Source organism: Canis lupus, chromosome 20, assembly GCF_003254725.2.
Source record: "Canis lupus dingo isolate Sandy chromosome 20, ASM325472v2, whole genome shotgun sequence".
NCBI lineage: Eukaryota > Metazoa > Chordata > Mammalia > Carnivora > Canidae > Canis > Canis lupus.
In genome coordinates this window covers 13,818,491-13,842,053 of record NC_064262.1, presented here as the reverse complement: position 1 = coordinate 13,842,053, position 23,563 = coordinate 13,818,491, and the positions used below count along the sequence as shown (strand labels likewise).

Below are 23,563 nucleotides of genomic sequence, written 5' to 3'. Positions count from 1 at the left end.
TTCACTGGTGAGAAGACATCATTTATACATCAAAACCACTCTGTTTTTTTCTCATTAGCTCCAAATACTTTAAGTGGCACTGCTTGGCATCAACATGATCATAAACACAAATGTAGGTAACTGGCAGTAGATAGCATTTCTCTGATTCAATTATAAAAAAGTCATTCAGATATTCAGAATATGCTTATATTTATTTTTCATATTATTATTGTAACTAGAACAAATACAAATTTATTTTAACAATCTAGCAGACTAGTTTGTTAGACTAATATACTAGACTAATACACTAATATTAGAGAAAGATTTCTGATCTGAAAATCAAGAGAACTAGATTTTAGGCTTGGTATCCCTATTAACCAGCCCTATGATTTTGGGTCAGGGTTTAAATCTACCCAAATTTCCCTGATGCTTTCAAGTAAATAGAAGTATTAGTGTTTTTGAGACTTGGATTTGTTCATCTGTAAAATGAAAGGATTGATCCAGATTCTCTCTAAGGTTTTTTCAGTCAACTCCGATGGTATTTGCTAAACTGAACTGCAATATGGACTTGCTTCCCATGACTAGCATAAGTCACCATTTATATATCACATATCTTTCTGCAGCTTTCTTTCTCTCAAAGTCACAAAACTCAAAAATTAAGTCCCTTTTCCAAAAAGACAGCATGCATTCAATGCCATTTTGGGCAGAGATACAGAGTCAAGAGCACAGTGTGAATCAAATTTAAGAGAATAAGGATTCCAACCGATGATTAGTCTGGTAAATGGATACTTAGTTATCCATGAAAATGGAATTTGGGCAATGCTTCCCTCAGAAGAGACTGTTAACATGCTCAAAGATAAAAAGTGTGAGCGCCTCTATTATAAAAATAAAATGAAATGCAAAAAAACTTGTCAGAGGAAGGTGTAGGGAAAATTCTGTGAGTTTCAGTGTTTCTGCAGATGTATATAAACCGGTTATACTTACTCGACCTGCCAATCTCTCTTTTATAGCCTGCTAGGCCCCTAGGACCAAAAGTAAATGTGGATATTAAATTTATGATAATAGGCGCACTGAATTCCAGTGCAGTAGTCTCTAAGCATTTTCTTATGAGGAATGATTCTGAACTACCTTAAAGTTTTATGATTACTGAAAGAAAAAGGGTGTTACTGAGAGAAAAAGGAGGATAAGCTGCTGATGGGGCAGCTGAAGGCTTTCTCTCCTGGCTTGAGGTCTCCAGGAACTTCAGAAAGGTAATGTGTGATGGTATTCAAGTTGGCAATCACCCAAGAACAGTTTTATTTATTTTTATTTTTTTTAAGATTTTATTTATTTATTCATGAGAGACACAGTGAGAGGCAGAGACATAGGCAGAGGGAGAAGCAGGCTCCTCACAAAGAGCCTGGTGTGGCCCTCGATCCCCAGGCCCAGGATCATGCCCCGAGCCAAAGGCAAACGCTTAGCCACTGAGCCACCCAGGCATCTCCAAGAACAGTTTTAAAAGGAACTGATAATTGGAAAGCCCTGCCTAGTAGTTGTTTCAAGTATATTTTATTTGCTATAATGATAACCTATTCTTTGCTGTATGACTCTGATCCAGTCATTTCTTCCCTCCTACCGTGTCAGACTTGTGATTTGGACTAGGTGAGAGAGCCTACAAGGGGAGAGATTGCTATATCACTAACATGCATAACTCTGTTTTTAATATAGATCATTATATGTTGCAAGATTTCTTCATCTCCCTTTTAGGCACACCCTTGGTCTACATTCATACTGTTAGATGCAGACTTTTCTCTGAATTCTTGTTTACAGAATGTGGGTGGAGGTGATGTAAGTCATTTCCTAGTCCATAAAATTTGCCCATGGTCCTTTCTTCTTTCTCTGTTTCCCCAGCCTCTAGGAAAAGAGGAAAGAAGTCTATGGAAATAGAAGAGGAAGAAGCAACAAATGGAAGCAGCCTAGGCCCTGAATGACCATGAGGAGACCACCCAACCAGGAACACATTCCCTTACATAAGTACAAAATAAACTTGCCTTATTTAAACCACCAGGGTTCTTTGCTTGATTTGTTTCAGCAGCTGGCATTCTATTAACTAATTTGTTCATATTTGGTGAATGCTTGCTATATTCTAGGCACATACACATCTCTTTAATTCTCACAAACCCCGTGAGATACGTACTGTTAGAAACTTAGAGCTTAACTTGTTCAAACTCACACAGCTGTGTCAAGCTGGTGTAGAAGCCTCAGAAGCACAAATCATAACCTTTGTACTCTACCGCCTACCTCAATATAGGAATCGTTACTAAGTATAATACCGGCACAAACTACTTAATTACGTTAGCAACTATTATATGAGAAAAGAGAAATCAAAATGGAGAACAAATAACTGAAAACAAAGAAACTTGATTCTAAAATTCTCTTATCAACTAAAATCTTTACAGTATAAAAGAAAAAAAACCTAAGTGGTCCTTTAATTTTTAGGAAGATCTGACTGTCTAAGGGTAAATGTACCAAAAGTGAAAAAAAATTGAATGCTAATTGTTAATCTAAACTATTGTTTATGTACCGATAGTAAAAGAATCAAAATGGGCATTTCTAACACAGATGTTTATTGTAATATGTTATATGTTATAGCAAATAATTGATAAAGCCCTATTTCTCACCAGGAGAAGATTGTGGAATTATATAGTCATTAAGCATTATAGTTTCAAAGACTTTTCTTAATGATATGAAGAAAATGCTTGTGATATAATATGCTCCAATTACATAAGGACATTCATTTATTTAATTTATTCAATTCAGTGATTCAAAAATGTTTTTTTTAATTTTTTATTTATTTATGATAGTCACACAGAGAGAGAGAGAGAGAGAGGCAGAGACACCACACACACAGGCAGAGGGAGAAGCAGGCTCCAAGCACCAGGAGCCCGACGTGGGATTCGATCCCGAGTCTCTAGGATCGCGCCCTGGGCCAAAAGCAGGCGCCAAACCGCTGCACCACCCAGGGATCCCAGTGATTCAAAAATGTTTAATGAGAACTTAATACATGCTGAATGTTGGGCTAGGAGTTAGCCATCTGGTCTTTGCCTTCAAATAGTATATAGTCTAGCTTCTTAGTGTAGGCTTTGTCAACAAACAGACTGGCTGAGTTCCTGTAGGGCTTCATTTCCTTATGAAATGAGGAGGTTGAATTAGATCGTTGTCAAGGGCTCTACAGCAATTAAGTTCTGCAAGTGAAAACCGGATTCTTGATCCCATCAGACATCCCATTTGTTGTATCTGCAAGGTTATAATTCAACCAAAATTATAATAGAACCATATACTTACTAATGTGAGTTCTGTTTAGGACAAAAAGCCATCTTGGTCCACCTGGACTGAGGTGTTTCCTGAGATATGAGACTTTTAGGACTAAGTCCTGGACAGTCCCAGGCAAATTAAGATTGTTGGTCACCTTAATTCCATGCCAAATTATTAGACTTAAAATAATTTAAATTACAGAAACCTCAATTTTTTGTTGTTTTGGAATGATTTTGTGTGGAATGACTTGGTATGCAGAACAAAACTGGAATAGAAATTACATATATGGGGCAGCCCTGGTGGTCCAGTGGTTTAGTGCCACCTTCAGCCCAGGGTGTGATCCTGGATACCCAGGATTGAGTCCCATGTCAGGCTCCCTGCATGGAGCCTGCTTCTCCCTCTGGTGGTGTCTCTGCCTCTCTCTCTCTCTGTGTGTTTCTCATGAATAAATAAATAAATAATTTTAAAAAAGAACTATTAAAAAAAGAAATTACATAGTAATTTAGTAGTAAATGTAGTAAACCTACTCAATTATCAAAAATTTTTGGAGAAACAGGGGCACCTGGGTGACTCAGCCGGTCAAGCATCTAATTCTTGATTTCAGCTCAGGTCCTGATCTCAGGGTCCTGGGATCAAGCTGAGGTAGGCTCTGCTTAGGATTCTCTCTCTCTCTCTCTCTCTCTCTCTGCCCCTCTGCCTACTTTCTCTTCTCTCTCACTCTAATTCAAAAAAATTTTTAGAAAAACAACAGCACATGAAATTTAACAATACTCACAATAGTCACGTAATTATGAGCTGTGAAGTCGTTATCCTCTAAAAGCTTGGTGGTGTTTGTTTTAAAACCGTAATATTAATTCTTAGGCTAGGAAGAACACTGACTACCAGCACTCTATTAATATTTCAATTGGAGAAAGACATACTTTCAACTTTTAAAAATTGTAGTTTTAAATGGTATATTATAATTTTATTCTCAAAATACAAATGTTCCTTTAAAGATTATTCTAGTATGATCACCATCTAAAGTTTTATCTTTCTTTTTCTCCCCTTCATTTACCACAGAGATCAGTACAATTAGGCTAATACCAATTATAATGTTTCTTCAAACCAAAGCTAAAGAATCTCAAGGGGATGTTGGGGGAGCCCTGAGGGATTTGTAATGTCTCAACATGGCCAGCTCCAGAGGCAAGAACACCTCCTTACATCAGTAGTAAGATCTGGCTCTCTTGGGAACCCACCCTTAGGCCCTTCTGTCTATTTCCATTGTCCTCCAAAGCCTCCAAGGTCTTCTACGATGCCCAAAATAAAAAGTATTGAGATAAAGTCCTTTTCCACTAATAAATTTAGGACCCCAGGACTGGGAGAACACTCTAGGAGCAATTCAGATGGACTTCTAAAAAACAAACAAGTGAGTTTGGTTTAGTTGTCCTGGTCCATTGACTGGGTGTTTCCTCTTCATTCATCCTAATAACAAGGGGCTTTTAAACTATATCCTGAAATCCTTTTATAGAGTCACTGAATGGCAGTTTCTAAAATCTGACCAGTTAGCCGTTCAGGTAATTTATTAAATTTCCAACCACTAGACCAAATTTCAGATTCCTCTGTAATTGTGATGCCTATTTTATCCTTTTCTGTCTCACAGCAATTTTTCTAACACAAAACAATCCCCATTGCCCTGTCCAAGCCCACTCCCCATCTCTGACAGATGCATTTCCTCCCAATGATAATACTTCTGTCTGGAGCCAAATAAATGCACTGGTCAAGTAGAATTAGGCAGAACTTCCATTCTTACTCTTGCCTTGGGGAAGAGGGAAATAAGTTTAAATAAATGATATGCTGATTTTAAAAGAAATGAATAGTTGAGAGAAAAGTCTATTTCTCTCATTGGCGGGTGCTAATGCCTTTAAGAAATCCTGTCACCCGTATCAGTTTTATGAATTGATTATTCCAACTGTCTAATCCGATATTTGGCTTTAGTCTTCATTACCTGGCTAATAATGCCTACTGCTTACATTTATTGATTGCTTACTATATACCAAGAACTGCTATAAGCATTTTATGTGCTCACTCCTTCCATCAGCACAAACCTTTGGGATTGGTAGTTATTACCCCCACTTTACAGCCAAGGAAACTAAGGCTCCACCAGAGGGACACATCTCATAAGCTGCAGTACTGGGATTTAAAGCAGTGTTGGCCTCATACACTGGTGCCTGATTTAGTTTCTTCTTGGCTGGACTTTATACCATTCTCATGAAATCTCTTCCAAAACCTGGAGGCCATTATCAATCTTGCCTCCTAAGAAGAGAATTCCCCACCACCATTAATTGCTTCAACTGTCGCCTAGGACATAGCTCTGTAAAGCCCCACTATAACACTATGCAGGATACAGCATCAATTCCCCTCCATTCCCAGAAAGACAGGCTGGAAAACCTAAAGGGGACTCCCCAAGAAACCTGTGTTCTATCTTTCCCAGATCATTCAAGTTCTATATTTTTACCAGAGGCCTGCCTTCTTTCAGACAAATTCTAATTTGCGTATAATCAGTATGAGATAGGGGAGAAGAGACAAAAGCATGAATCTTGGGAAAGGCTCAACTCCACTTGCTTAGAATGTTCTTAAATCTTATTAATTTATAGGCACTACCCTCTTACCCTAGTTGCATTGGGCCTTTTTACATAGCTATTCTATTCTTCACCTACCTTCTACCCTAAATCCTAATGTCTCCTTTCCCTAGAGCTTTCTAAGGTGCACTGTGACCCACTGGTATCTCCATGATAGTTTCAAGATAGCATAAAGGAGATGGACATTATTAGCATCAGTATTTATCAGACATCTATGAAGGACATCAAGAAATGCTAAAGAGACCAGGATAGATTATTCTTATTAAATTTACACTATGTCTTTAAGGAATTCAAAAGATGATTCTGTAATAATGTATCCTTCCAAATTCTCCAAAAGTTCCAAGCTTGGACATCATGAGGAAATGTCACCACATTGTGGCCTGAAGTTGCTCTGTAGTAAGGGGTTAATAATTGTCTAGCAGATTCCCCAGTGACAAGTACCAAAGGCTTCTCACCAGCCTGGTTCTAAGCTGGTCACTAGAAGTTGAGATTTAGGTTCAGGTGCAGTGTCCAAAAACCCACTTCCACCTTTTGCTCTCAACCCCACTTTCAATAGATTACATCCCTAATCTTCGGGCTATCTGAACACACTTGGACACCAAACAAATCAGAAAGCTGTAATTAAGAAGTTTCCGAATTGTCTTCCTGAAGCCTCCCTAAATGAGGAGTGGCTTCACCATTCATTTAAGAGTGGGCAAATACTACTTCCCAGGACAAGGGCACAAGGGCACCAGCCAGTTCCATAGCCACCTAGGAATGCAAACACACAACCCAGGTAATCACCATGAGTGCGGCGTTGGTGGTATGGTGGTGAGCACAGCTGCCTTCCAAGTAATCGCCATGCATTACAAGGCGAAGGTCAGATTTCATACTGAAACTTGGCTCTGCCTCTGGTTGGATTTTGTCTGATTATCAGCCTCTGAGCCCAAGTTCTATGTTGCGCAGAGATTGGGCTCCATTGTACCTAGCCTGGCCTCCTATCAAGGGCTTTTTTTTTTCTTTCTTTCTTTTTTTGGGTGGGGGGGTAGTATGTCTTTTGCTAAGAAACGGCAGTACGCTTTGCCTCCCTAACCCAGCCGCAGCCTGCCGTCCCCCAGACAAAAAGCGGCGGCCCACTGCTCCCTGCAGCGGCGGCGGCGGCGGCCCAGGGCGGCCGGGCTCCCCGGGCTCCCCGGGCCACCCGAGCCCCGCGGCGCCGCGCCTTTGTTGGGCGGGCTACAGATGGTGCCCAGCACGGGGCTGAGCCGGGGGCGGGAGGCCGGGAGGGGGAGGCCGGGGGGGGTCTGGCGGGAGGGGAGGAGACCGCGGTGCAGCCAATCGGCGCGCAGCCCATCAGCTGACCGCTTTTGCTTACACCAGGTGCACGCCGGCTGCGGGGAGCACAAAGCGGGGCGCACCGAGGGCGCCGGCAGCGAGCCGCCGAGCTAGGCGAGGCCCGTGCGCCCGCGCCCGCAGCGCCCTCCGGCTCCGGCTGGGGAGAGGGGCCGGTGGCAGTGGCCCGGGCAGCGGAATCCGCGCGGTGGCATCCCTAGTTGCCCCGGGCGCCTTCCTCGGGACCTGGTCGCCCCCTGCCTCGCCCTCTGCACCCTACTTCTACCCTCCTTCCCAGCCCTGCCCGCCTCTGCCCCAACCCCCGAGAGTCGGGTTGAGCCCAGGCCCGCGCAGCAGCTGTTGCTCCTGTCGCTGCCTCGCCTCCAGTCTGGGTGCTCTGCTGGGGGCCCCCCGAGGAGGCAGCGCGCGCTGCGGGCTGGGAGGGAGGCGCCGCTCAGCCCGCTGTCCTCCTCCTCCTCCTCCTCCTCCTGCTGCTGCTGCCGCCGCGGGTCCGTGCGCACCCCACACCCCCCCAGCCGGGCCTCGGGGTAAGTGCGCTCGCCTAGCCGGGCGGTGGCGGGAGGCTCGGGCGGCAGCTGGGGAAGTCGAGGCAAACTTGGCGGCGTGGCGGGCCGGAGAGGGTCTGGGGGACCGCGGGGTAAGATCGCGGGCCTGCGGGGGACGAGGGGGCGCGGCTCCTGGAGCTCAGGGAAACGGCCAAGTCTGGGAAGCGGGACTCTAGTGACCCTCTGCCTCCCCTCTCACCAGCCCCCTCCCCCAAAGCCCCTCAGTGGTGGGGTACAGCGATACAGTTGGCACTGAAGGCCACACAGAAATGGGCAAAGGCCAGTGACAGGAGGCGAGCCCGCGGAATTTCAGGCACCAAGGCGGGGGAGGGTGGCGCCCGGGCATCCAGAGGAAGGAGGGCTGCCGGGATGGGAACCGCGTCCAGGGGGTCCGGGGAGTTGGAGAGAGAACCTGGAGACGGGAGAGGAAGGTGGCCGGGAGTGGGAAGAGCTAAGAGGAAGGAGGGCTTGGCTGTGGCCTGGCTGATCAAGAAAGGGGCAAGGGACGAAATTCACAGAGCATTGGGTGGGATGAAGTCAGAGCATTCGGGAGAACCTACTCAATTGTCGGGCAGTGTAAATGGGGGAAAGACCTCTCACCCTACACGTTTTGAGTCCAGGAGTAGCAGCCTCAGGGGGCTGCCAAGGGATGCTCAGATGTCAGGAAAGCCTCCATCCGCTCCAGGAACCCACCCGGTGCTGGGTGGAACCCACCCCGCTCGGTCGGGGTCGGAGCAAGGAAAGTTTGCCAGCGAGTGTCCTTTGTGCAGCGTGGAGAGGGGTGTGGGCAGCCCCCGACGCGGCGGTTCCCAGGGCCCTGCCGCCACCGCCTCCCGCGGTACCAGTCCCTGCCTTGGGAGGCCGGGGTGGTGTAGAGAGATCCGGCCACGGGAGCGGACCCGGCACTCAGGACTGGTGGAAAACCCGTCCCGGGACCCTTGCGAGGGAGTCGAGGTGGATACGCGGAGTGGGAGACGCGGCGGTGGTCCCTGTTCCGGGAGAAAGGGATCTTGCCTGATGGGTTCACCGCTGTAGCCACAGGGCTAAGTACAGTGCCTGGCGGTACTGAATGAATGAATGAGTGAGTGAATGAATGAGTGAACGACCGGGTATGACTAGTTTTGAGGCATTTGAACTACACGGGCAAAGGCCAAGAGTCCAAGAAAATGGATCCTTTCCTAAATTGTATGTCACCATTAGCATTTTCATTTCCAGATCTGCATAATGAAAAGGGAGATTCAGTGAGGGAAACAGGTATTGCTGACTTGGGCTTTCGCTGGTAGGATTTTCTGAAAGACAATATGTTGTTCTGTTTGCAGTACGCTTTGCCGCCACAGTCTAAATAATATTACTCAGATATGCTCATTACTTCATTATGAAGAGCTAGGACTAGAGACGTTGAAAGTTCAGGAAGACACTTTGATCAGTGTTAAGTCTAGAGTAAAAGTGGTGTTGTTGGCTCCTTGGCCATGTGTGTCCCGAAGTCTCTGATTTGCATGCAAATGTGAGCGAATCCTGGCAGATGTCTGGCCTCATCCTTTCACACGAAGGAATTTGAAAAGACAAGGAGTCTTTAGTTAACAATAGACCTTAAGAAAATGGAATAAAGGCGCAGTGTGAGTTTTTCTGTTTAGGAATTCCATGGCTTGCTGACACCTTTATTCAAGAGCCAAATTCTCTGAGTACTATTGTGTTGAAAGCTCAAAGTACTACTTGCTCTTTACCTGGCGGAGTATTTTTGTGCAACATTCAAGCTGGATGTTCTGAGCTGGATAGTGAGGAAAATGTTTATGTGAAGCAGGCAGTGACTTTAGTCCATTTCTGGTGGTTTGAGGTGATTACTGAATTGACCTTCCAACTTTTAGAGTTTCTTTTCTTTTTATTTTAGTAATTTTACCTCCTGCTCACATTTGCTCTCCATCTTCAGATGGACAAATAGGAAAAGATAATTGTAGTTGGCTGACATGAAGAATGTTTGCTGTTCAATCAAAATTATTTTGCTTGTTAAGGCATCAAACTCGTAGACCTGAAGGTGATGAAACCATCATGTTCCTAGTCAACCTGAGAGGTTTTCACAATGAGTGAGAGGTAGTCATGCACTGGACGGCAAACTAGGGAAATTTCTGCCTTGTCTAATATTAGCTAATAGACCACCGCATTGCTCACCTTCTGGAGCAGTGTGACCACTGAACAAAGGGCTGGCAGTGTGGGCTGCACGTGAGCCCTGGGATTATACCTACTGACAAGCCAGTCCCCTTGCCCTCTTTTGTCAGTCAGAAACACTGTTGAAGGGAAAAAGAACCTATTCACTAAACAGTGCTTGCCCCTGTATTCTATATATTCACTGAAAGGGACATTAAAATACGCCCCCCCCCACCCCCACCCTGCCAAGACAACATTGTTTTGAGGGCTTGGTGTTTGCAGGGGAGGGGTGCACAACAGATGTTAGTCTGCTATTTTACGTGTTTCCTTTAAGTTATTTTTGCTGGTTCAGTGACTTTTACACATAAGGCAGAATTTTCCCAGGAGGGGAAACATGAATTGAGTCCAGTTTAAATAAGAAAATGTTATAGCTAAGATTACATTTTGTGTCTTAAAGCTATCAAGAGGTCAGAAAGTAACAAATCATAATAAACACTTATGTGACTTAAGCCCAAGATTCTGTCCTCATTATGGACTTGAGGGTTAACTATAAAATAGTTGACTTTTCTAAACTAGGCTATAAGCCATTTTACTGTAAAGTATCTAGATATTTTTGAAACAAACCACGTAACTTTAAAATGACCACAGCCTTACATTTGTGAGAACCTATTTTAGTTATAATCCTGCCTGTGTGAAATCTTTATTCTGCAATTCTAATAAAAGGGATGATTAGAGCTCATTCCTTGGTAAATGAAAGTAATAAAATACTTATTGTTTAAAAAAAAAATCACTGTGCTAAATAAAATCTTAGACCAGATCTAACTGCAGACTCTGACCCTGAACAATACTACACCTAGCTATTGAGAGTGTCTGGAATTCAAAAAAAGCAAGGAAAACTCAACCATTGATCTCTCTCTCTGGTTAGTCCCTGCTAAAGCTAGCTTCTTGACCTGAACTGCTAGAGCAATTACCACATATCCTAAAGCAGTGGCACTCAAGGGAACAAACTGGTAGGTACTAAAGAAAATCTGCCTCTACAGAGTTATATTGCTATTTTCCAAGCCAGTTGAGTATGACTATAAATAAACAGAATGGTGGGCTTTTTATGCCACCATAAATAAGCCATACCCCACAAATAAAATATAGTAAATTATAGGATCTGCATGTCACTTTTTACTAGACTTTCATAATGCTTTCTTAAAATTTATTTTAAGCTACAAAATAATAGTTCTTTGAATGATTCACTTGAACACTAATGTAAGGTTGCTTAAATATTATATTTAATTTTTCAAAATTATTATGCTGAATATCTATTTGGGGTTAAGCCAATCTGGAGATAAAGCAAATTCCATTTTAGAATCATATTTTGGTTTCTGGGAACAATGGAAGTTTCTTTGACTCATGAATAGAGCTTTGATTAATATTTTATTCAGGGTGAATATATAATTATACAGATGAAGTCAGGAAAACATGTATCCTCTCTTGTTTTGGGTTTAAAGTATAGAATGTAGACAAAAGCTGAACCCTATCTGTAAAATTCAGTAGTTACTATCCAAGGGAACCATTCGCTCTTCAAATCTTCTTAACTGAAGTTTGTTTTTTAAATTTTTTGTTTTAGCATATTACCGTCTGCCTACTTTACAGATATATTACAGGGGATAGCCTCCCAGTCTTAAAACATAGACAAATGCATGCATAATACATAGTTGACATTGCATTTACAATACATTAGAAAATAATATAGTATATGTTTTCAGACTTATGGCACATATAGAACTGTTAGGCATATTATTCAATAATTAAAATATATACTATTTGATGTTAAACTTTTTTAAAGAGAAATATTTGGATTACCTATTATTTTTTACTTTTTGGATGTTTTTAAAAGGTCTAGCAAAGGTAGGATGTTATTAGCAATTTTATTCATTATTTGGTTGGTAAGCAAGCTACCATCTAGTCCTAGCTGGGTTTTCTTAGACATTTCATGACCCTGCCAGTCCTCAGTGTTCTCATTTGTAACATGACCGTGTTGAGAGAATAGAGTTTAGAAGGATAACTTACTCAGTGAAACTGCTACAGGGTTTGTGAAAGCTGTGCTTCCAGTACCATAACCAACAAACACGTAACTCAGATGGAACCATTATACTTACTGGAGTGAAAATCATCCCTGACAGGCAAAGAAACTAAACTTTAACTTTCAGTGATACGCACCGAAGTTCCATCAACGCGGACGAGAGAGTCCTCTCCCAAGATGCTTCCGCATCTACTTACAACACTTTGTTTTGAAAGCTATGGAATGAAAGTGCTTTTACAGTGGCTTATTGCCTTCCATTTACACTGCTTATGGCAAAGGGTTTGGAATGTTATTTGAAAGCTCTGATTAATACAAATGAGCTGTAATTTTCTGACCCAGGCCATCCTACCTCATATCCATTATACCACTGGCAGACATGTGGATTCCACAGCTGTCCCCTCATTTGTGTATGAAACAAACACACTGGTGGCATTTTTTGGTTACCATAGTTACAATAACAATATACATGTGACATGACATCCTTCTACACGAAAGGTTTTTGTATTTTGTAGAACTGAGAATGAAGGACAACTACATAAAGTTTCAGAGATACGTAAATTAATCTGCATTGTTTTCTGGAGCCACCATTTCAATCATGAGAGGAGAGCTGTCCCTCAGTGGTGTCCAGGAAAGGGCAATTGCAAGAGTTTGGCTCACAAAGATTTCCAAAGGAGGCATTTCCACAATGCCTAACCTCTATAGGAGAATGCTCATTAAATATTCATTTCAAAATATTTGCTCTTCCTATTTAGGCCTGCCCTTTGTGAGATAATGTATTAGCATAGTCATTTTCAATTCATACAGGAAAGAAAGACAGCACCAGTATCAGCATCCATCTCACTAAGACCTAGGAGACAAAAAATCAGTTTGCACTATTAAGCAGTAAGCACAAAGAGAGAATCTTCATTTAGGAACACTAAAAAGCTTTGCAAAGAAAGAAAGGTTGCTTAATTGGTTTCATGCCTATAATTTTCCCCTCTAGAAAAAATGTTAGCATGGCAATAAAGAATATCATTAACCTGCATTGTTATTTCACAATAGTAATAAGTCTTAATTTGCATCCATAATAATCACTGTAATCAAGTACTGTACAGGGAGTCAGGAAGGCACAGGCTCATTTCCCAGCTCTGACACTAATGACTGAATGTGTGACCTTCTAGCTGTCCTGTAGATATCCTGCAACCCTCCCAGTGCTTCATGTCCCTAACTGAGGACTTTTGAAGGATGCAGGAATGCTAGATGTTTCTAGCATTACCACCTGAAAGAATTGTATTTCTGCCCTAAATGCCACAATTGGATGGAGAGCTAAAGGTTTGGATGGAGAGCTAAAGGTTTGGGGAACGTAGCCATGATGCTCTTTTCCACAAGGTATTTTTTCTGGTTCTAATCCCATAGCTAAGAAAATTTTTTGTTTTAAAAATTTTCTCCCACTAATATGACAATTCCCTATCACCTCACCTGGGCCTTCTTGAGGGAAATAGTTTTACCTGGGATACAGGAAGCTGTTTATGGTCTTGGAACACTTGTTCTCCCAATGAATATATACTGAGCTCCAGCTGTGTGCCAGACGTTATAGGAGGTACTAAAACCAAAAGAAATTAGCTTGATTTTTCTGCAGCTTGTACATTAAATCCATCAGAAGCATTTTGTTTCCATCAGTCATGTATTCTTCTACAAATATTTATGGAGTGAAAAAGGCACTCTGCTGGATCATACACAGGGGTTTTCAACTAGGGGTGATTTTGCTGCCCCCCCCCCACCTGCCCCGGAGAAACTTGGCAATATTTGGAGACATTTCTGCCAGTTGTGACAACTAAGGTAGACGATAATACTGGCATTTAGTGGATAGAAGCCAGGGATGCTGATAAACATCCTAATATGCATAGGACAGTCCCCTCACCACAATTATTTGGTTCAGTGTTAATAGTATCAAAGTTTTGAGAAACCCTGCTCTAAAAGACATTGGCTAAGTTAAAGTCCATTAGGAGTTACAGAAGGAATGACAAGTGCAATAAAATGTGCTGTGATGGCGAAAAGAGTGAGCTACGAAAGTACAGTAGTAGGAGCCTTGATTCAGATTTTGGCCATCAGCAAAGACTTTTAAAAACCTTATGGTGAATTCACAAAACAGGCTTTCACCTGGAACACAGTGTTTGACAGGAGACAATTTTAAATCTAATCTCACTGAACACAAATGAGTGGGATGGTTACTACCCAGGAGGGGAGACTCCTCTACGTTGCTTAGAATTCAGTGCCTTGAGCAAGCAGAAGAGGAATCTAGAAACAGAATGAAAGTCAGTTATAAGAAACCTATAATAGCACATGCTGCATAAAGATGGGCTTCATTGACAAAGAAGGTGAATAATGCCTTGTGTTTTAGAACATTTTGCAGAGTCCTTAAATATGTATTTCATTTGACCTGTATCATTCTGGGACATCAAGTATCATTCTTTCTCTCCTTTTTTTTTTCAATAACTAAGGGACCACAGGCATGGACAGTTCAGTGTGACCTTGGACAAGTCACTTAATACATTTCTAGGGTTCCATTGTAAAAGAAGAAGGGTTGCAACTTTCTTTATCCTGCCGTAAGTTGCATTTATGTAAGGTCATACGTCTAGGGTAAGGCTGAATCTGGGATGAGACCTGAGGCTCCCTGCTTGCACCAAGCCTACTTCCTGGCCCATGGTGACAGAACAGGTAATATGACAGTGACTCAGCATTCTAGCTCTTGGGTTACTAAGGAGAGCAAGGATCTGGGATGTATCAATTAAAATATATCATGCAGGGAAATTTAAGCTGGGTTTCCCAGACACCTAAGGACTAATCAGACTTTCTTTCTAGTATCTTACCTTAAACTGACCTTAAGAAGCTTAAAACAATACTTGTGACAAGCTGGGAAGAAACATTCATAGAAAAATGATGGCTAGGATAAGAAAATGACATATCCCAGAACGTGGGCAGGAATTGAGGGTGTTCTGCTACAAAAGAAAAGCAACAGTGGCATGGTTTTCTGGTTTTGTTGAGCAGAGGCATTTTAACTTCGTGTGTAAGATTCCATACAGAGAAGTTTGTTTTTGTTTTCAATAGTAAGACTTGTTTATCAAAATGAGTTTTGTAAAGAGCCTTCTCTCAAGGTCTTAAAGATGTAACTTCCCACTTCTCTGAGATAGTGTAATGTTTGCTTGTGAGAAGGAAGACTGAGAAGCTGTACGATCACTCAAGGTTCTTTTCATCTTCACAATTCTTTGATTGTCAAGATCATGAGTGATAGTTACATAGGACTTCAGCCCATGTCCTGAGAGTTTCCAAAACACTGATGGAATCCATAGTAACTCATCCAACCATGATAGAACCACTGAAAACACTGGAGTGGCAATTAACTGGATTTCTCTGCTTGTTCTTTCAGCTCATTATGGTTCTATGTAGTGAAGACTACATGTAAGGTTTAAAACCCTCAAAGGACTAGTTAGTTCTGTTACGTCCTTTGGGGACAACTTGGCTCTGGAATCCCAGCCAAACTCACATACTCGCAAACTCATCGTTTCTCACCTGGGAGACCAGGTTAAAAAAAAAAAAAAAAAACTGAGCGTCTTCAAAATCATTTGAAAGAAAAACAGAGTATGTGGGCAAATGCTGGTGAGCTATTTTCCTCTTCATGCATGAAGGATAGATAGTACTGTCAAAACAGAACCATAGTAAAGAAGCTTACAAGAGGCTTTACCCTCAGGAGGGACACTGGAGGAAGAGATTCATTCCATGCAAAAGCGATGCTTCAGTAATTAGGAGGAAAATATTACACAGGATTCCTGAATTATATCCCCAGAGCCCCACTATATTACCTAATATAGAGTGTAGTAGCAGTAGGAGAATGGTGATGATGATATCCAACATACTGTGCCAGGAACCATCCCATGCACCTTATATGTATTAACTCATTTAATCCTTGCAAAAACTCTATAATGTGGATACCCACTTTACAGTGCAGGAAACTAAGGCACAATACAAGTAACTTGCCCAAGGTTACACAACTAGTGTATAATTGATAAATATTTGTCGAATGAATGAATACACATCTGTTTTAGAGGAGAGAGTCTTTTTGAATTCTCAGTTTATAGCAGTCGTGCTTTCTAGGCAGGGCACATGAAAAAACTGGCTCTGTGACTGAATGACAGGTAGTTTTAGAGCTGGTAAGTGGCTGAGCAAGAATGTGAATTTGGGTCTGTCTGATTCTGAAACTGCACTGTTAAGGCACTGGGCTGTTCCTTCATCTTTAATTACAGCTATAAAACAAAAGGATTGGACTAGACTACATCTTGTAGCCCATCAGGCCCTAAACATTCTGTAATTCCATTATTAAAGTAAGGTTTATATAAAATAAGATGATGCATTTTATTATTTAAACTTTAAAATCTACCTTGGTATTTTTATTTAACCAATCATCATTGAATTATTCTTTAAATTGATATTGGCATTATTAACAGCATTTTTTAAAAAGATTTATTTATTTTATTTTATTATTTTTTTAAAGATTTATTTATTTATTTTATGATAGACATAGGGAGAGTGAGAGAGGCAGACACAGGAGGAGGGAGAAGCAGGCTCCATGCCCAGAGCCTGACGCAGGACTCGATCCTGGGACTCCAGGATTGCGCCCTGGGCCAAAGGCAGGCGCCAAACCACTGAGCCACCCAGGGATCCCCAGATTTATTTATTTTAGAGAGAGAGAAAAAGAGAACAGGAGGAGGGGAAGAGAGAAAGGGAGCCAGTGTCAGGCAGACTCTGTGCTGAGTGCAGAGCCTAACGCTATTCTCAGTCCCATGACCCCAAGACCATGACCTGAGCCTATATCAAGAGTCAACCAACTGAGCATCAACGTGCTCAATCAACTGAGCCACCCAGGTGCCCCATTAACATCATTTTTAAGTGTATTTACGATTTAAAAAAATTTTAATGAATAGAAATGCATAAAGATTGCATTATCCTAATCATTACCATCTCACATTGTCATATCATCATTGTCTAAATTTAGAAGGTCTCTAAAAACTGGAAAACATCTTTCTGTTACACAGAAAAAGAAGTAAAATGATTAATTTTGAGAAAAGTTTTTATCTTTGATATTTGCAGAGTTTAGATTGCTGAATTTTATGAAAAGTGTTGAATGATTTTTACAAGAACTTAAAACTGCTAGCAATATTAAAAACTACTTGAGTTTGCTTTTATAGATTGTTTTGCTTTAAGGGATCTTTCTGACATGCAAGTGATACATCAGAACAATGTGAGTCACTACCATAATGATAGAGAATGTATAGCTCAAGGCAGGGCAAAGAGAGGGGATAACTAGGCAGGACTCAGAGTTGGGAAGGATTACTTCCAAAATTGCATCTTTGCTGTGTGGTCTGGAGTGATTTAAGTGAACCTCTTAGTATCCTCATCTGTAAAGTAGAGTTAATAATAGAACCTGCCTTATGGAATTATTGGATTCGTTCAATGAGATCATGCATTTACAGCCCTTTGCACAATTCCTGGACCAACGTAAGTACTTTGTAAATAGGAGCAATTAGTAGAAGTGGTATTCTATTGAAATCTGACATTTCTGAATGTATGGTGTCTACATTCCAAGGATGCTCATTGAGAGGCAAGTGGAGGGATTTTAAGAGACAACAAAATTCAGACTAGATGTTTGTGAAATCAGTAGTTCACATGGTTTTCACCTTTGTGGTGGACCCTAAGAGAGATCTTTTTGTCCAGACATTCAAGAAATCTTAAGTCAGCTGACATGCTTTAAAAGAAAAGGCAGACAGATGAATACATTACAGCCTTTTTTGTTTGTTTCTATATTATGTTCTGTATCCACTCTCTTTTCTCACTCTGAAGTATAACAATGCCCCTAAGTTGTAATTCATATAAGTTGTAAGTTGTAATTCTGACCAAAGAGAATAGATTTGGTTCAGAGCTACCATTCCTCAAAGAGGAACTGAATTCAATACATTGTCAGAACTAACAGATGCAAAAGCTTCAAATTTGAGGGATCCAGTGTTATATAATAAAGCTGTTGGGGCCTGTAAAACTGTTAGAACAATGGTTAGCATCTTGTAAGTGCTCAGTAAATCATGCAGCTACCATTGTTATTGTTGATTCTTGGTATCATCATCATCTTCTTCATCTTGCTTCTAGACCAAACTGCAAGACTCCTGATTGGGACTAGATTAGAACCCAATGCAGTATAACCAAGAGTCCTCTTGACAGCAGGGTCAATTACAAAGCAATAGGTCATCAGACAAGCCAAATAGGGTAACCCTTAAGGAGACATAGCCTCTACCCTGTTATAGCTAGCAGATAGATTTTCATATACACATGAAGGAGAACATCAAGAATATGTATTAACTGCCTCATTATTCAATGAATTCTTTTGGAGCTATAAATAATATTTACAAAGAACTTCATTTTTATTGTCTTATTTAATCTTCCTAATCAGTGTCCCAGTTGAGAAGTGACTGCATGTATAGGTAATTAGAGATACCTATACTCTTAGTTCTTGGATACAGCAAGTACCACCACCAAGCTAGTCACATCTGGCAACTCTTGTAGGACAATAAATAGCATTTTCTAAGTGTGCTGAGAGAAGTACACAGCAGCTCTGGTAGGTATTAGCCTCACTTTTAAGATAAAGAAATCTGAGGCAAAGAATTGGTCCAGTATTTTAGAGCCGATAAATATATAGGACCAGGTACTTGCTCTGGTTTTCCTCCTGGCTGAGTTAGTCACAATGTCCTTGATTTTCCCACATTTGCTTGTTTTCAAGTATAGGATGTGCTATCTTAATTTAGGATTATTTATTTTCATCTCTCTAATAACACCACCAACAGAAACTCTGTGAGGGAAGACCATGACTTACTTAGACTTGGATCCCTTGCAACTAGAACACTTGGCGCATGGAAAATGCACTTAGCAAATAGTCAATGAATGAAAGAGGAAAGGGATTTTCATATCCTATCTATTTTGTCATACTGCTTTTTCTAAAATTTTTTTACAAAATTATTTCCTATATAGTTTGGTGGAAATGAATAGATTATAAACCTGTATTATATCAGAGATGTGCTGCATTACTATTTGAGAGAGGTTATTACAGAAAGTTGAACTCATTTGGGGACGCTTTTATGATATTAATGCCAGGGAAGTGTTATTAATCAAAAAGTATTCATTAAATGCATGTAGAATATCAAGTGCCATTAGAAGGGTGATGTGGGGGATGAAAAAAGTGTACTTCATGTTACTTCCATCCCAAATGAATTTTAAGACTCACTGGGGAGAAAGAATGAACAGAAACAAGACAGAAAATAATTAAGTGATCATCTATGGAAATTCCATGACAAAACAGAAAGAAAACAGCTCAGATGAGATGGGTCTGTGTATGATTGCAACTCTATTACATACTAACTGTATGATTTTGGTTAAAAGACTCAATTTATTTGACCCCCAAGCTCTTTCATCAAAGAATGGAAGAATGATATGAACCCATAGGTTTGCAATGAGAATATGTGAGAAAGCATTTGATACAGTGCTTAGAACACGACAGTTATCAACTTCAGTCATTTGGCAAATATCAACAACACCACCTCTGTGCAGATCATTTTCTTTGAGCTGGTGATACAGTGAGGAGCAAAATGTGGTCCAGTAATTCTGATGTATGGCTTGCCATCTGATGGGGGTAACAGCATTAATCCAATTACCACACAAGTAAATGTAGAAGTATGGCTGTATTAACTCCAGTGAAAGAGAAGTACACAAGGCCAGAAGAAAATATTACATGGAGGATTCTAAGAGAAATCCTTCCTAAAGAAATAGCATTTCAATCAAAATCTCAAGGGTAAATGAGAATTACTGAAGCAGGAGGAGTGCAAGGGAAGAACTTTGTAAGCCAAGCCCTGGACATCTGAAGGAGCTTGATGGGTTTGAGGAACAGAGAGACCAATGTGGCTTAAAATAGAAAAAAGGGGAGATCATTAATGTCAAACCTTCCTTCGCCCCTTCCTCCAAAGCATACTTGGAGTTCAGAGAAAACAGAATTGCTAATTAGTATGAAGTTCCACAGAAGGAGAGTGTGCATTATGCATGGAGGGATTGGGATATGTTGAATCTCATCACGGAAGGGGGGGAAGATGACAGAAGGCTTTAATGTCTGGAGAAATGAATCACATAAGCAAGGATTCAAGGGTCTTGTCTGGGTTAAGTGCATGCTGGTACTTGGCATGTTTGGACTGGCACATGCCAACCTCCAAGAGCTAAAGGGCACACCAGGAAGAAAATATCTCCTTCATTTCTATGACTCTTGGTTAAAGATATAATGTATGTGAAAGTGGTACACAATGTCTAGTGATTTAGTTTATCTTCTTTTATTATTTGCTTTCCATTGCCTCTCCCTGCCCCCTTGTAATACATTTCTCTTTTATTGTGGATGAATCTTTCATGATCTCCATTTTGTAAATTGTACTTAGCCACATCTGGCTGGTGTTAACATGAAAGAGGTGATGGGTGTTGAATGTTCAAGATCCTCCAAGAGAGTTAGATGGTAAGTAATTTCATTAGGGTGCTAATGACCATAAAACCTAGTTGTTATTGATTTGTCCTCCATGGAGAGATCTACTTTTCTGCCTCATCTCAGTTATTATCATTCATAATGCAGAGATCATTTCAACACTAAGTTACTAATGCATGTCCCTATAATAATTCGTTTTAGCTCCATCTTTGTATTGACATATAACTAAATTCAGACGCTATCACCAAGTAGTTATCAAAGGAGATGGTGGAGGTAGTGACTTACTCTTCAGTAAGATGCAGAGTTAACCTTCAACTTGTACTGTGTTTTGTAGTGGTACATCTCGGGCTCCACTGAGCCCTTTCATTTTCTCTCTATGCCTCTTGAGATCTTAAGTTTTCTATACTATAACCTCATGAGAAAAACATCCAACTTCTCTATAACTTCACTCCCAAACTCCAAATGCCTGCTGGCGATTTTCACCCTAAAAATCACATCACCAAAGGGTCAAAGAGATGCAGTGGTATCTAGGATCCAGAATGAGCTATGGCTGTACAAGAGTATACCATAGCCTTCTTCAGAGGAATAAGCACCAAAAACTGGCCCAGCAGAGAGAACTAGAGGAAAGCATACTCTAACCTCTCTCTCTTCCAACCCTCTAATCACACAAATGGAAACTCAGCCCACTTTCAAAGTGAGCTCTTGCTTTTGCATCCCCCTATCTTGTTTTGGCAACCACTATCCTCAAAGTCAAACAGGCTGAATACCTTGATATTATTTTCAATTCTTCCCTCCCCATTTCTACATCTAGTCAAGGGTTATATGTAAGTTACCTCTCTACTTGTAAGTCTCCATTGTTTCCTAAATATGGCTCTTCTCTGTTCTTACTATCACAATTCCAGTTCCATCACCTCTTATTTCACCTATTGTGAGTGCTTCTTAATGAGTTTCCCTATATCCATCATGTTCCCTCTCCACAGTCTGTCTAACACATAGCTGATTGATACATTTTTCTGAATTATAGAAATGATTCCGTAGTTCCCATTGTAAGACATTTAGTGATCCCCACTTGCTGTAGGATTGTGCTGGATATTTTCTATACCCTTCCAGATCCATCCTGCCCTTCTCCACTTTTCTTTGTACTCTGAGTATCAGACTTGAACGGACTGCCTCAGTGGATCCTTTACCACCTGGCTTCTTGTTGGCTTTTGCTTCTTGCAGCAGCTAACTCAGAGGTGTTTGGTCATCCTCTGTGAGTCTGCCTTAACCTTGCCCATGCCTTGTAAATGGTCGCTATTTAAAACTTTCCTTAGTCACTCCTTTTTGAGTGTACCATCTGTTTTCTGCTAGATCTTGGACAAGGATAATAAATGAAAAAAAAAAAAAAAACTCTTTAGTGAAGCAGTAAGAGCCTCCATATCTAGGTACCATCCAACCTTTCTGACTTGATTTCCATTCCTAGCTTGGCAGATCTTAAATCCCAATAAAAATGAAACAGTTGCTGTTCCATATACCTATCCAGGCTCTGTTGCTTTGGTACCTTTACATCTATGGTTTGCTGGTAAATGTTTAACACCAGCTCTCCAAAAACATAAAACCCTGATTCATAGTGTTCGCCAATTTCTGTGGTGTAAATACACCACTAGTACCAGTTTTAAGCTATGGACATGATGTTTCTGAACATCATCACATTTGGAAGGAAATGGTGACAATTAACCAAGGATGCCACTGCTTCTCATACACGTTCCCCTTCACCAAGAATGCACGGTTTCCTGCCCCATGACCCCCAGAGCCTTACACAGAATTCTTGCTCAGTAAACCATTATTCAGATTGATTTCTATCATTCCTGTGGGCATTTGGAATGTTACTGAATTGCCAGCCCACGGTGATGGTATTACTTCTTAACCCAGAATTTGCTCTTCACTGCCAACATGGGTGCTAGATTTTTGAGACTTAAAAGCCCTAAAGCAAGAATAAGCTACACATTTTATGCCAAGTTGCAGAAGCTTACTACTTAAAGTTGCCTTATTCTCCAGGAAAATGAATCTCATTTGCTGGTCTTGTTTTCAAATGTGGTCTTCCTTATTCTTTTTTTTTTTTAATTTTTATTTATTTATGAAAGTCACACACAGAGAGAGAGAGAGAGGCAGAGACATAGGCAGAGGGAGAAGCAGGCTCCATGCCGGGAGCCCGAGTGGGACTCGATCCCGGGTCTCCAGGATTGCGCCCTGGGCCAAAGGCAGGCGCTAAACCGCTGCGCCACCCAGGGATCCCCGGTCTTCCTTATTCTTATTTAAATATCATTTGAAGTAATAAACCATCATTAAAATATATTTCTTCTCCATTTTAACAATTTGAATATTCCACAATTTAAATTGTGTCTCCTTAAACCTAAAGCTCTACAGAAAACTTTTAAGGTGCATGTTAGTTCTAGATAGATAGGATTGCACTACAATTTATCTAAATTATATTTCATTAAGAAATAGCCTTTTTATTTAGAGATCATTTTAATTTTGTTTCACTGACAAAAATGATTCCTATATTTAAAGTTCAAAAAATAACTGCAATTTCTATTAGAGTTGGAGGTAAATAATAAAGATGATCTTTTAATAGCATTGCATAATTGTATGTTTTAATGGCTATAAATGACAATATAGATATTCAACTAAAATTATTCTTTTTACTTTCAATTTAACAAAACACAGGAGTTAAAGAAAGACTATAGAAAACACTATGATTTATAATGCCTCCTGGCATTTTAATGTTCTCAGCTGTTCTTTTGCACAATATGATTATACAAAGCCTAAACTGTGTAATTAAGGACCATCCCACTAAAGTGCTCTGGTGGATTTATGGTGTCCGGGTCATCAACAATCTGAGCACTTTGAGTATTGGACCATTAGTTTCAAATGCATACTAACATAGGGGAACACACTGGCATCAAGAAGAACCTATAATAAGAAACAATTTCAAATTCAAGGAAGTAGCTTTCACCTGATTTTCATTTACCAAAACAATTTTAAAACGTGATTACCAGAAATT

General features: G+C 40.7%; 1 protein-coding gene and 1 long non-coding RNA gene across 4 annotated transcripts in view; both read left to right on the top strand.

Moving 5' to 3' along the window:
* Nucleotides 1-2,022, top strand: part of LOC112662716 (uncharacterized) — a 95,277-nt gene extending 93,255 nt beyond the window's left edge. For both annotated transcript variants that reach the window (XR_007404349.1, XR_007404348.1), the window contains one exon: nucleotides 1,870-2,022. This is a non-coding gene — a long non-coding RNA (uncharacterized LOC112662716). The remainder of the gene's footprint in view (nucleotides 1-1,869) is intronic.
* A 5,247-nt stretch (nucleotides 2,023-7,269) lies between these two features.
* Nucleotides 7,270-23,563, top strand: part of LRRN1 (leucine rich repeat neuronal 1) — a 37,385-nt gene continuing 21,091 nt past the window's right edge. Inside the window, exon 1 of one of the 2 annotated variants that reach the window (XM_025451248.3) lies at nucleotides 7,270-7,750. The gene's annotated coding sequence lies outside the window, so the exon portion shown is untranslated. Of the gene's footprint in view, nucleotides 7,751-7,789; nucleotides 7,861-23,563 lie in introns of those variants that run through there. The other variant, XM_049098305.1, reaches the window with a different exon arrangement.